A 15,468-nucleotide genomic window follows, 5' to 3' on the forward strand; every position below is an offset into this window, starting at 1 on the left:
ATCTTTTCTGTTGTTTTATATGAAAAGCACCCGTGTGTGCATAATTTACATTTTTATTAATATTTTATGTATCAATTTACTTAGAACGTCGAGAGGAGTCGGAAAATGACGAGAAAAGTGAGGCAGTGCTCCCGACGTTTTGTTTGTCGCCTTAACCAGCCTTTAATTTGAATGACGGTGATTTTTATTAAATTCAGCGGGTTCGTCGATGTCTGATTATCAACAGTGAACAATGGCGTGCTACAGATCTGTCGTGAGTCGCTCTGACGTAAGAGAAAGGACCTGCATTAGTCGGTGTAACGTAAAGCTGATCGAGGTGGGCGGCTAATCGGGCGCCCAAGTGTGTACTTTAACTTTTTCCGAATGTTTGTATTCGGACAACACCGTGATAGAATCTCATCGCCAGCCAGTATTTTAACTTTTCCTTGGTGTTTGACTTACAGCAGCTCAAGGCTTGTAGTTATTTAGCTGCAGTTCTGAGGTAGTCTCTGGCGCTTTTCACAGACTAGTGTGTTTTTTCTTGTAGGTGGAGATTACAGTATACTGTTGATGGTCGTAGCAAGCCTAGGTTTACTTCACGAGGTAGTGGAGCGGGTTCTGCAACAGACATAAAGTACCGTATTAGTTAACTTTAGTGAAACAATGAAATTCGAATATTTAACTTTGGTGCACTTCATCTCCACTTGAATGACTACACTGGAACCAAAACAACTGGCGTACCTACCTAATATCGTGTAGGGTACCCGCGAGCAAGCAGAAGTGCCGCAACACGATGTGGCATGGAGTCGACCAATGTCTGGAATAGTGCTGGAGGGAACTGACACCATGAATCCTGCAGGGCTGCCCATAAATCCGTAAGGGTACGAGAGAGTGGAGATCTCTTCCGAACAGCACGTTACAAGGCAGTCCAGATATGCTCAATAATGTCCATGTCTGGGGAGTTTGGTGGCCAGCAGAAGTGTTTAAACTCAGAAGAGTGCTCCTGGAGCCACTCTATAGCAATTTTGGACGTCTGAGGTGTCGCATTATCCAGCTGGAATTGCGCAACTACGTTGGAATGCACAATGGACGTGAATGGATGCAGGTGACCAGACAGGATGCTTACGTACGCGTCACCTGTCAGAGCCATATCTACACGTATCAGGGGTTCCATATCACTCGAAATGCACACGCCTCACACCATTACTGCGCCTCCATAAGCTTGAACAGTCCCCTGCTGACCTGCAGGGTCCATGGATTCGTGAGGTTGTCTCCATACCTGTATACGTCCATCCGCTCGACACAATTTGAAACGAGACTCGTCCGACCAGACAACATGTTTCCTGTCACCAACAGTCCGATGTTGGAGTTGATGGTCCCATGCGAGGCATATACCTTTGTGTTGTGCAGTCATCAAAGGTACACTAGTGGGCTTCGGCTCCGAAAGCCCGTATCGATGATGTTTCGTTGAATGTTTCACACGCTGACAGGTGCTGATGGCCCAGCATTGAAATCTGCAGCAATCTGCGGAAGGGTTGCCCTTCTGTCACGTCGAACGATTCTCTTCAGTCGTCGTTGGTCCCGTTCTTGCAGGATCTTTTTCCGGCCGCAGCGATGTCGCAGATTTGATGGCTCAAATGGTTCAAATGGCTCTGAGCACTATGGGACTTAACATCTATGGTCATCAGTCCCCTAGAACTTAGAACTACTTAAACCTAACTAACCTAAGGACATCACACAACACCCAGCCATCACGAGGCAGAGAAAATCCCTGACCCCGCCGGGAATCGAACCCGGGAACCCGGGCGTGGGAAGCGAGAACGCTACCGCACGACCACGAGATGCGGGCACAGATTTGATGTTTTACCGGATTCCTGGTATTCATGGTACACCCGTGAAATGATCTTACGGGAAAATCCCCACTTCATCGCTACCTCGGAGATGCTGTGTCCCATAGGTCTTGCGCCGACGATAACACCACCTTCAAACTCACTTAAATCCTTATAACCTGTCATTGTAGCAGCAGTAACCAATCTAACAACTACGCCAAACACTTATTATCTTATATAGGTGTTGCCGACAGCAGCGCAGTATTCTGCCTGTTTACATATCTCTGTATCTGAATACAGTTTCTTTGGCGTTTCAGTGTATATTTATTACTGTCGCTGAACACAAGAAAAACTGTTATAACGTTGAACGGCACTGAATGCCAGCCACTTTGACTAGGAACTTTGATACACAGTTCTGACTAATAATACTGGTGTTGCCGTATCTGAGCTGTGATGACGCTGACACGGAGTAGGGCGAGCAGCGCTGCGCGCTGACGTAAGTAGTCTTCCAGCGGCAGCGGCGTGTGGAACCTCTTGAGGGCAGCCACTGTCCTCGACTTGCAGTTCCGTCGTCAGGTACCAATTGCAACCTGGGAAGACCGCTTCGGACGACATACATATTTGTAATATAGACCAAAAAGGTTCGTGGCTTAGTATTTAATTTAGTCAAGTTGCGGCGCTGCCAGATCTTTTATTTTTTATACATTTTTCTTTTAGTCGAATATTTAAGCTGCAAACAGGTGCTCCTTCCCACGCAATATCAACTGCTCTGCTCTTGTTTTATTGATTTGTGTAACCAGTCATTCTTTGTTAAGTACCGAGCGAGGTGGCACAGTGGTTAGCACACTGGACTCGCATTCGGGAGGACGACGGTTCAATCCCCTCTGGCCATCCTGATTTAGGTTTTCCGTGATTTCCCTAAATCGCTTCAGGCAAATGCCGGGATGGTTCCTTTGAAAGGGCAGGGCCGATTTCCTTCTCCATCCTTCCCTCACCCGAGCTTGCGCTCCGTCTCTAATGACCTCGTTGTCGACGGGACGTTAAACACTAATCTCCTCCTCCCTTTGTTAAGTATCAGTCAAATAGAATAAATTATTGATTTGTTTACCCATATTTCACTGTAACTGGCTACCATTGATAATCCTTCGGAATTCAATTTCTGTTTTGTTTAAGATTTGCAGACGTGCTTGATGTATTTTGACCAGAGGATCCTCTTTAAGATCTTCTTTTCTGACAGTGAAGATAACGGCATGAATGTAAGGATGTACGACAAACTCTTAAGACGTTATGAACGAGCTACACCGTTAAGCACGATCTACGTTTAAGGGGATACGGAATCACCTATCCCCGCAATGTTAATATATGCCTACTATAGGGAACATTTTCTCACAAACTACTGGAGACAGAGAGGTAAAAATTTTACTGTATGTGCATTCATATGTTACAACAATACTGAAACAACAGTTTATTGTCAAAGTATTTTCTTACAGAGATATTGTACATTTATTTTTAAGTAAATTTTTTCCATCGCTTTTTACTAGACTATCACCCCTAAGTCTTTTGTAAATCAAGTAATTAAAAAATCGTTGTTTCAGTATGTAATAGGGACCTATGTCACTACGTCATAAAAATTTCAGACTTCTAGGTTGACCAGTACCTGAGATAATGTTCCTAGATGAAGTAAAACGTAAACTTACGGGAAACGGAGAAAGAAGATTAAAACATTCCTGATCCGTAGCTAATACCCCCTTCACAGTCTTCATAATCATCTTCAAGTCTTCTTTTGGCACCCCTCTGCACCTGTCTTGCTTTTTTCACTAATGTCTTGATTATATTATCAGCATGCCTTAGTCTGTGCTGATCTAAAAAGAACATAGCACGTACCGTACGGGAACCAACACACATACCCAACTTTTGAAGGACCTGGCATTTAGTTATATTTCCAAGATTGAAGGTTGCCACAGCATCATACACACCAAAATGTAGTGTATTAATTCCGACAAACACTGTTTTTGGGAGACGATGCCATATCACACTATTCAAGCACTCGTTGGGGTTCTGCGTTTTTCCGTGAAGACATTTCATCAGAAGACTTCTGTCAGCCAGATCTCTGAAAATGGGCTTTATTTCTGCCATGATGGCTGATGGTAGACTGTGGTGGTGAATGTATTTCTCTCCTGTTGTTAGTCCCCTATTGTATTTACACCAGCTGTTTTCACCTTTGGGGCACAAACCATGTTGTGGATGCTCATCCGTGGATGCGGTGTGGAAATATAAAGCCCATATAGCTCTCCTCATTTCTTCAAGATTGCCTGTATTTTGCCTGATTGCAAGGCCATAGCAGTCTGAATGTGGTCTATTATGGAATCAGTCAATCTTCCTCTGCCATCCAAGGTTTTCCCATCATCTAGTTTTTTCCCTTTCATAACTGATTTTAACCTTCTCAGCCTGGCACTCATTCTCTTCTGCACATGTCCTATACATTCAAGTTTGCTTATATTTACACTGTTCCCATATGGTTTGCTTTCCAAAACTTCTTTGAATGCTTTAGAGTCACCATCTCCCAGATATTTGACATAGCGAACATTATACCACTGTGAAGAGCGCAATACCCGATCTCACAAATATATAAAAATAAAATAGTTATAATTGTAGTAGAGCTATGTATGATACGTCATTTTAAAGAGGAAACATGGCAGAATATAATACGCCAATAAAAAAAAATTCGATTTTTTAACCCAAAATCCGATTCCGTATCCCCTTAAATCTACATACTCTGTACGTCACACTTAAGTGTCTGGCGGAGGATGCACCGAACCACCTTCAGAATAATTCTCTGTTAGTCCACTCTCCAACAGCGCTCGGAAAGAAACGAACATCTATATCTTCCCGTGCCAGCTCTGATTTCCTTTATATTATTATGAAGATGGTTTCTCACTATGTAGGTCGGCGTCAACAAAATATTTTCGCATTCAGAGGAGAAAGCTGATGTTTGAAATTGTTGAGAAGATTCCTCCAAAACGAAAAAGTCTTGGTTTTATTGGTGTCCACCCCAAATCCTGCACCATGTCCGTCACATTCTCTCCCCTATTTCGCGATAATACAAAACGTGCTGCCCTTCTTTGAACTTTCTCGATGTACTCCGTTAATCCTATCTGGTAAGGATCCCACACTGCGAAGCAGTACTCCAATAGAGGACGGACAAGCGTAGTGTAGGTAGTCTCTTTACTAGATATGTTACATTTTCTAAGTGTTCTGCCAATAAAACGCAGTCCTCAGTTTGCCTTACCTACAACATTTTTTATGTGTTCTTTCCAATTTAAATTGTTCATAATTGTAATTCCTTGAACTTACGGCCTTTGCATTAGACTGATTTATCGTGTAACTGAAGTAACGATAAACGACAGCATCATTTGCAAATAACCTAAGATGGATGCTCAGACTGTCTTCCAAATCGTTTATATAGGTAAGGAACAGCAGAGGGCGTATAACACTACCTTGGGGAACGTCAGAAATCAGTTCTGTTTTACTCGATGACTTTCCGTCAGTTACTACGAACTGTGACCTCTCTGCCAGGAAATCACGAATCCAGTCACATAACTGAGACAAAGTTCCGTAAGCACGCAGTGTCACTACAAGCTGCTTGTGATGTGCAGTGTCGAAAGCCTTTTCGAAACCTAGAAATACGGAAACAAGTTGAAACCTTGTTAATAGCACTCAACACTTCATGTGTGTAAAGAGCTAGTTGTGTTTCACTAGAACGATGTTTTCTAAATCCGTGTTGACTGTGTGTCAGCACTAGATAGGTAAAGTAACATGACGTCTTAACTGCTTCGTGGAACCGAATGAAAGTGTCGGAGCACGCTGCCAGTCTTGGAATAGGAAGCTGGACGCTACATGTGTGACGTCAGCGTGACCATATCACGAAACGGGGCTGTCCCCACAACACGAGGCAGTTCAAGGAATGGGAAAAGACGTGTGTGTGTGTGTGTGTGTGTGTGTGTGTGTGTGGGTGTGTGTGTCTGTGTCTCACTCAGCAAGCAGTTACGCTGCACTGTCACGGTGTTCTTCACTACAGAACGACCCGAAGACAACATATGGACGATTTCGCACGGAGAAGAGTGATCGCGAAAGTGGAAGGAGGACGAAGTGTGACGATTGCAGCCCAGGAGTTTGGTGCTGCTCACAGCATTGTTTCACGTGCGTGGGGATGTTGCGAAGCACAGACAGTGCTGCCTGCAGAAGAGAAAGTGCTCCAACACGGTCAACTACAGCAGCAGATGATCGTTACATTGTGGAACAGACAAGAAGGGACCGTCGTCAGGCGGCGGGTGCAGTTGTTACCACATTTAATACGGCTGCAAGGGGCGCAGTTGTAAGGCGCCGACTGGCGGTACCCAAGATTGAACTTACAACGACAATGGATCGTACTATACCATCGTCGCTATGCCGTTAATGTATGGCTTTCTACCGCGCAAAATACTTGGGCGAACCAATCGACCACTTCAGCTTTAATTAGGTACAGTTTTTTAATTTTACAGTCGATGTTATGACTGCGGATCGCTATCTGATTTTAGAAGATTCCAGTCGTAGTGGAGCGCCTGGCGACTACTCGAAGTCTAGCTCGTACTGTAATCGCACTCTCAAGGAACAAATTGAAGACAGATCACTCAGCCCGCATCTCGTGGTCGTGCGGTAGCGTTCTCGCTTCCCACGCCCGGGTTCCCGGGTTCGATTCCCGGCGGGGTCAGGGATTTTCTCTGCCTCGTGATGGCTGGGTGTTGTGTGCTGTCCTTAGGTTAGTTAGGTTTAAGTAGTTCTAAGTTCTAGGGGACTGATGACCATAGATGTTAAGTCCCATAGTGCTCAGAGCCATTTGAACCATTTGAACAGATCACCCTTAGTACAACAGCCGCTGACTATGCAGCCGGTTCGAATATCGAATAATGAAAGACAGTACCCTTACTTTACACAACCTCGAGGTCGAACAATAACACGATTACACTACGAATGGAAAAATGGAAATGAAGTCCCATGCTTCTTTACAGAGCGTAGGGGAACGATGCGGTAGACCCACACCGCCGTACTAGGCAAGGTCCTAATGGAGGTCGTTTGCCGTTGCCTTCCTCCGACCGTAATGGGAATGAATGATGATGAACACGACACAACAACACCCAGTCATCTCGAGGCAGGTGAAAATCCCAGACCCCGCCGGGAATCGAACCCGGGACCCCGTGCCCGGGAAGAGAGAACGCTACCGCGAGACCACGAGTGGGGGACACAATACGAATAGACACATCCAAACATTCTAAACACAGTGATCAATATCAAGCAGTAATTACGAGATAGACCAATTTAGATAACAACTCTCGTTACCTAAACTACTGGTCGAATCCAAACACCAAATCTCTTTAAATACAGTACCTGTTCATATTATGTCGAGATAAATGCCCCATCTAGCTTGCAATTGTTCTCCCACACAACATTAACCCTGGAAAAGACTCGTAACTTTTTAATTACTTACAAAATTCCTATTCCATGTACCGTCGTGTTATGACCAGTTTGTATTAAGACGTGTCCACCAATATCGATAAGAATTGAAATAGTTTATACTACCACTAAATCTCTTTCCACTTAGCGCAGAGTTGCTATGTAAATAATACGACGTCACGTACTTCACAGATTTACTAATCTTTGTCCTTGGTGTAATCGTTGAACTTTCTGTAATAAATTACGACAACTTCAATTCCACTTGCATTTACTTAGACACTCTTTCCAACAATGAAATCGTTTTAAAGTTTGAGAATATCTACTCTCTGTAGGTTTATCGTGGTTCCACTCAATCAATGAACTTTTGATTAGGCAAACTTACAAATACCAGCGTATACTTACGTCCTGCAACGCGGTATTAAGTTCTCTGGAATTCACCCCTTTCTTTTCTCGTAAAATATATAAACACACACCAGTTACACGTAAGATTTATGTTAACCCCAGAAAACTTGAATTTATTTTCTCTAGGTATTTCAATACAATTTCATTCACGTAAGTGAGCGAGTATCATCAAAGACTACACCCCACAACACGGAAATTCAGTAATAAAAAAAATTAAACAAAAGCCCTAAGTGCCACCGCCACTTTAACCTTAAGTGACAATTTAAAACAGTTCTGAACCTCTTCAGGCGTTGACAATAAGCGGCCCACTAAGTTCTCTACTTGAATTCGGCCACTCGTCACTTTGGCTAATCAAGTTTTTGTTTTGCTGCGTGCTGCTTGTAAAATGGTTCCTTTATTTTTTCGTCGCTTATCCACTCAACTACTGGTGCACTCTATCACAATGTAGTGAAACAGTTCGTATTTATTCGAACCAATTCTCGGTCCACTGTAAGATAGTGGTATTTAAACAAAAACTACGAACATGTGTTCGAGGCTTTCCCTTCGCGACACTCACACCAATCACAACCAAACCACTTCAACAAAACGGCTAACAACCCAATTACCTCTGGGCGAGCCGCGACCACTAATCGTACAACACGGACAGGATATCGGTTCCACCGATTCCCAAAAACGCAGCACCTACAAATCTACTTCTCTCTCTAACCAGCCTCCCGCTGGATTTACCACAGCAAACTTTAAGACCGAAACCGTTCACAAGACATCAATTGATAGCTCGTGAATCTAAATTCGCCAAAACCAGTGTATCACCTGCGACTATTCATAAAATCCCACAGAATCTCTGTATATTCTGTTGCTCAGCGTTGGGAGGAAACAACCGTCACAGCGACGTATATGAGCAGGGGCCTAACAGACTAAATAGCCACGTTGCCTCCGTGAACTGCAACAAATTAAAATACTGGTTCTACCAATCAAAACTCCTTTCCCACTCCCAAGCCTTAACAGCCAGCTGCGGTGCCTCACTACACCACGCAGTGGGTCGCTCTACTATCAGACCTAGATGCACACCAGTATATCCACTTAGTCGGTGAGAGGTCTACATGGGAACTAACTAACTCTTTACGTCATACCATAAGAAACCATTTAAAACGAACAAAAACGCAGCGCCACGCCAACTTTTGACTTGCTGCTGTCGGTTCTCTACGACAGCGGCCGGCTGCTGCGCGTCGCTCAAGCAGCATCTCTGGTCCCAGCGAAGGCGAGTTGTCGCATCGCTGAAGTCGCGCGCGCTCACCACCTGTTTTTCGTCGACGTTCGCGGCTCATCTACAACATATTTTTTTTCTTAATACATCGTACACGTATATTTACAGTAACCACCAGGTGTCATTATTACACTACTGGCCATTAAAATTGCTACACCAAGAAGATGACGCGCTACAGACGCAAAATTTAACCGACGGGAAGAAGATGCTGTGATATGCAAATGATTAGCTTTTCAGAGCATTCACACAACGTTGGCGCCGGTGGCGACACCTACAACGTGCTGACATGAGGAAAGTTTCCGACCGATTTCTCATACACAAACAGCAGTCGACCGGCGTTGCCTGGTGAAACGTTGACGTGATGCCTCGTGTAAGGAGGAGAAATGTGTACCATCACGTTCCCGACTTTGATAAAGGTCGGATTGTAGCCTATCGCGATTGCGGTTTATCGTATCGTGACATTGGTGCTCGCGTTGGTCGAGATCCAATGACTGTTAGCACAATATAGAATCGGTGCGTTCAGGAGGATAATACGGAACGCCTTGCTGGATCCCAACGGCCTCGAATCGCTAGCAGTCGGGATAACAGGCATCTTATCCGCATGGCTGTAACGGATCGTGCAGTCACGATCCCTGAGTCAACAGGTGGGGACGTTTGCAAGACAAACAACCATCTGCACGAACAGTTCGACGACGTTTGCAGCAGCATGGACTATCAGCTCGGAGACCATGGCTGCGGTTACCCTTGACGCTGCATCACAAACAGGAGCGCCTGCGATGGTGTACTCAACGACGAACCTGGGTGCACGAATGGCAAAACGTCATTTTCTCGGATGAATCCAGGTTCTGTTTACAGCATCATGATGGTCGCATCCATGTTTGGCGACATCGCGGTGAACGCACATTGGAAGCGTGTATTCGTCTTTGCTATACTGGCGTATCACCCGGCGTGATGGTATGGGGTGCCATTGGTTACACGTCTCGGTCACCTCTTGTTCGCATTGACGGCACTTTGAACAGTGGACGTTACATTTCAGATGTGTTACGACCCGTGACTCTACCCTTCATTCGATCCCTGCGAAATCCTACATTTCAGTAGGATAATGCACGACCGCAAGTTGCAGGTCCTGTACGGGCCTTTCTGGATACAGAAAATGTTCGACTGCTGCAATGGCCAGCACATTCTCCAGATCTCTCACCAATTGAAAACGTCTGGTCAATGGTGGCCGAGCAACTGGCTCGTCAAAATACGCCAGTCACTACTATTGTGGTGTCGTGTTGAAGCTGCATGGACAGCTGTACCTGTACACGCCATCCAAGCTCTGTTTGACTCAATGCCCAGGCGTATCAAGGCCGTTATTACGGTCAGAGGAGGTTGTTCTGAGTACTGATTTCTCTGGATTTATGCACCCAAATTGGGTGAAAATGTAATCGCATGTTAGTTCTAGTGTAATACAGGGTGATTCAAAAAGAATACCACAACTTTAAAATTGTGTATTTAATGAAAGAAACATAATATAACCTTCTGTTATACATCATTACAAAGAGTATTTAAAAAGGTTTTTTTTCACTCAAAAACAAGTTCAGAGATGTTCAATATAGCCCCCTCCAGACACACGAGCAATATCAACCCGATACTCCAACTCGTTCCACACTCTCTGTAGCATATCAGGCGTAACAGTTTGGATAGCTGCTGTTATTTCTCGTTTCAAATCATCAATGGTGGCTGGGAGAGGTGGCCGAAACACAATATCCTTAACATATCCCCATAAGAAAAAATCGCAGGGGGTAAGATCAGGGCTTCTTGGAGGCCAGTGATGAAGTACTCTGTCACGGGCTGCCTGGCGGCCGATCCATCGCCTCGGGTAGTTGACGTTCAGGTTTCATAACTAACCTGTTTCGTAGGACTCTCCATACAGTTGATTGTGGAATTTGCAGCTCTCTGCTAGCTCTGCGAGTCGATTTTCCTGGGCTGCGAACAAATGCTTGCTGGATGCGTGCTACATTTTCATCACTCGTTCTCGGCCGTCCAGAACTTTTCCCTTTGCACAAACACCCATTCTCTGTAAACTGTTTATATCAACGTTTAATACGCCACCTATCAGGAGGTTTTAACACCATACTTCGTTCGAAATGCACGCTGAACAACTGTCGTCGATTCACTTCTGCCGTACTCAATAACACAAAAAGCTTTCTGTTGAGCGGTCGCCATCTTAGCATCAACTGACGCTGACGCCTAGTCAACAGCGCCTCAAGCGAACAAATGTACAACTAAATGAAACTTTATAGCTCCCTTAATTCGCCGACAGATAGTGCTTAGCTCTGCCTTTTGTCGTTGCAGAGTTTTAAATTCCTAAAGTTGTGGTATTCTTTTTGAATCACCCCGTATATTTGTGCAATGAATATCCGTTTATCATCTGCATTTCTTCTTGGTGTAGCAATTTTAATGGCCAGTAGTGTAAGTTATCGTGTAGGATGCTCAGCACTAGTAAGGGCGAACGTAAGCCGTGCCTTTTGACACAGCATACAGTCTCACCGCTGACCGCTGTCTGGGGCATCTCTGGACACGTCGTCGGGGCTCAGGTCGACAGAGGTGGGGTACCAACCGGACTGTCGCCGGCCATACGGCCCAGCAACCAGCAGTGATGGTCTTGACCGCCATTTCCTTTCATAGCAGGACCCCCGTGGTTGCCATTCGTGGCACCGTTACAGCACAGCGATACGTTGACAATACTCTACGCTCGGTTTTTGTTCTCCCTCACGGCAGGCCATCGAGGGCTTACTGTTCAGGAAGATAATACCCACCTGCACACGAAAAGCGTTTGTACTGCTCGTTTTTGTGTTTTCCAAACTCTATCTCGGCCAGCGCGATCGCCAGATCTCTCCACAATTGCGGACGTTTGGAGCATTATGGGCAAGGCCTTCCAACCATCTCGGGATTTTGACAATCTAGGGCGCGAATTTGACAGAATTTGGCTCGGTATCCCTCAGGAGGACATCCAACAGCTTCCAGACTGAAGCGCCTAGAACCGCTTGACCACAGCGGGCGGCGTGGGCAGACAACTGCGTCATTGTATCAAAAAACAAAGTATACGCTTCACTTCACTACTACCTGGAAGTATCGTTCCGATAATTCATGTTTCTCAGTAAATAACATACAGCCTTGGGCCAGGAACAAATGGTAATTCACCTTGCAAATTTTCCTTCTGATAGTCAATAATTATACTTGATAATACCAGTCGCCTCATCCTGAAGCAACGAATTTTGAAACTAGTGTTCATTCAACTTAGAAAAGATGATGACAATATAATTCCAGAAATGCAGTTATAGCCTATTGAACCAGAATGAAACTAACGAGATCTTAAATGACTTCCTTATCAAGCTTTACTTTTCGGTCGTTTCAAACATAAATATTAAGTTAGCAGTTCTCATTAGACTGAAGTTCCTCTAATCTTGAAACTTCTATTACTATTAAATGCAGTTATAGCCTATTGAACCAGAATGAAACTAACGAGATCTTAAATGACTTCCTTATCAAGCTTTACTTTTCGGTCGTTTCAAACATAAATATTAAGTTAGCAGTTCTCATTAGACTGAAGTTCCTCTAATCTTGAAACTTCTATTACTATTAAATGGATTTAAACAAACGACATTTAATCAAGTTATATAACAGAGCGATCCTTCAATGTCGCATGTCTCTACTTTCTTACTGTAATAAACGATACAATTATGGCATTCGCTGCTGGTAATTTTTCACACAACAAACAGTGATTTTAAAATAGAATTTAAGTAAAGTAAATAGTTGTACATTACATGAAATGGTGAACTGGTTTAAATAAATCGTCAACATGTTGAACTAAAAGTACCTTTCAACACAGTCTATGTTGATACAGTCTGACTTTCCTGTTCACGATTGATGATAGAAATTTCGATAATACATTACGTGAATGTAAAGTGACACTGTTCCATTATAATGCACGACACAAGCCCACACACTGCTGCGGCGAGATCTGTGAGTTAATACACGTACTACTATCAGGGCCGGCGCCTCTCCTTCCCTTATCGAATAGAAACTAGCGATGAAAACTGCTTCCAGCGTCAGGAGGGTTCAAACTATCTGCGAGTCGAGAGGCGGCGCAGAAGCATGTTGGCAACGCCAGCTGCGGTGTTGGGTGGCTTCGTGAAGAGCGGCAACCGGAGCTGTTCGGCCTTGTGGGAGCCCGGCGTGCTGCGACCGAGGCCGGAAAGCGATCCCTGACGAGAGGTCGCTTTCCGTTGTTCAGCTAGACGAGCAGTTTTGCCGCCACTTGTCGGCAACACCTGTTCTGCAAAGCAGCCCTAGGAACGAGCGAGTGAAAAATCACTCTATACTGGCTCCTATTTTTGACCCTGAAAGCGCGTTTGGGAATTTTCTCATGATGTCCAAGCCGTGTATAGGGTGGAATGCGGGTGTTCCGTTCACATCCTTCAATATTTAATTTGCTACTTTTACCAATTAATTATTTGACCTATTAGTTAACGCAGGTCTTCTGCAAAGATGCGATTATGTACCTAGTTATCGATTGCGAAGAGCTTTGGTAATAATATTACGAAAATGAGATTGCTTCTCGTCGTAAAAAACTGCAGCAGTTTTGCGACTGTTTCAAGCTGTTTCAAGCGTCATCAACGTCAGTCAGGATGCATTATCTGAAGATGGCCGAAAGAAGTCACATTTTTAACAAATGACTGTACGATCGAGACTGATTTTTACTGATTTTACTTAACTGACAGATCGCTGTTCCCAATAATGTTATCTATAATTGTGCGTCTGTGAGGTGTTCGGGAAGTATTCTTTGAATTCCGTCTTTGCCGACCAATCGGGTGAGGGCCCATTTCGCTGGTCATGCTGCGTCGCATCTGCCTTCTTTGGAAGTCTGCGGGTATGTCTCATTTCTCATAAATCTTGCATATCACGTGGAATAGCTTTTACATGGTATTTTCTTCCAGGGATTCCAGTAAGCCTGAGGGGATATCGTCTAAGATGCCTGTTTCGACAGAGGTCTTTCAATGCTCTGTCAAATGCTTCTCATAGCATAACATGCCTCATCTAGTCTGCTTCCTCTCCTCTTTCTAGGAATAACACTGTTTTCAAGTTACTTTCCCGCGAAGAGCCGTTGTTTATATCCCTTCAGTCTTCCAGCCTTCCCTTCCAGTATTGGCTTGCCATTTGAGCTCTTGGTATTCATATAGTTTTTTCTCTTTTCTCTAGCGGTCTCTTTCAGTTTTCTGTAGGCGGCGTCAGTCTTTCCAGTAGTCGTGCATGTTTCTACTGTCTTGCATTTCTTCTATAGCCACTCCTCCTTTGCTCTTTTTCACTTTCTGTCGATCTCATTTTTTAGGTTACTTTCTTTATAATTACGTGGATCCACAGCCTTGACTTAACTTCTGAATGATGGAACCATTAAAAAACATCGTTGACGATCAATTCTGTTGTTCAAGATGCCTTTATTGTGCCATGTACCTATATGACATTACTGGCCAATTTCGGCCTGTGGGCATTTTCAAATGTACTGCGTCGGTGATGCGTGTGTCATATTTAAACCCTGTTTCGTGCTATGTTTCCTTCATTCACTGTATTTTTATATTTTCTTCTTTGTCAGTTAAATTCAACACCTTTTGCGATATCCAAAGATTTCTAGTGGGACTTAGTCTCTTTTCTTGTTTGGTACTCTGCTATCTTCACTATTACATTTTTCAAACCTACCCATTCGTCTTCGATTGTTTTCCTTTCCCCTGTTTCATTCAGTCCTTGTCTAATGCTCCCTTTGAAACTTTCCACAACCTCTGAACCCCTGATTCTTACAATTTATCCAGGTCCCGCTCCTCAATTTCTTACTGGTTAGCAGTTTCTACAGTTTTTTATCTGAAGTTCATGACTTATAAATTATGGTCAGAGTCCATTTGTGGGCTGGGGTGTGTTTTGCAGATCGAAATCTGGTTTCAAAATCTCTGTCTTACAATTATATAATCTATATGAAGTTTTCAGGTGACTCTAGATCTCTTCCATGCACACAACCTTCTTCCACGATTCTTAAACCAAATGTCAGCAATGATTAAATTGTGCTCTGTGCAGAACTCTTTCCCTTTCATTCCTTTTCCCAACTCCATTTTCTCTGACTATTTTATCTTCGCTTCCTTTTCTCCCTATCTAATTCCTCTCCACCATGAGAATTATATTTTTGTATCCATTAATATCTTTCAGGTCATCATACATTTCCTTTCAATTTCTTCGTCATCTACTGAGTTAGTAGGCACATAAACGTGTTCTACTGTGGTAGGTGTTGGCTTTGTGTGTATCTCGTCTGTTGTAAGGGCTCCACGGTTTCTTACCCAAAGATAATAATATTTTACTCGCACAATTCGAGGTTACGCCAAGAATCGATTGCAGAGTGTCAAGTGCTCCAGTGAATGCTGTTGTTGTCAGATGCAGTTGAGTCAGTAAGAGGTTGTTATAATGGCGCAGTGG

This window comes from Schistocerca nitens, chromosome 7 (assembly GCF_023898315.1).
Source record: "Schistocerca nitens isolate TAMUIC-IGC-003100 chromosome 7, iqSchNite1.1, whole genome shotgun sequence".
Lineage (NCBI taxonomy): Eukaryota > Metazoa > Arthropoda > Insecta > Orthoptera > Acrididae > Schistocerca > Schistocerca nitens.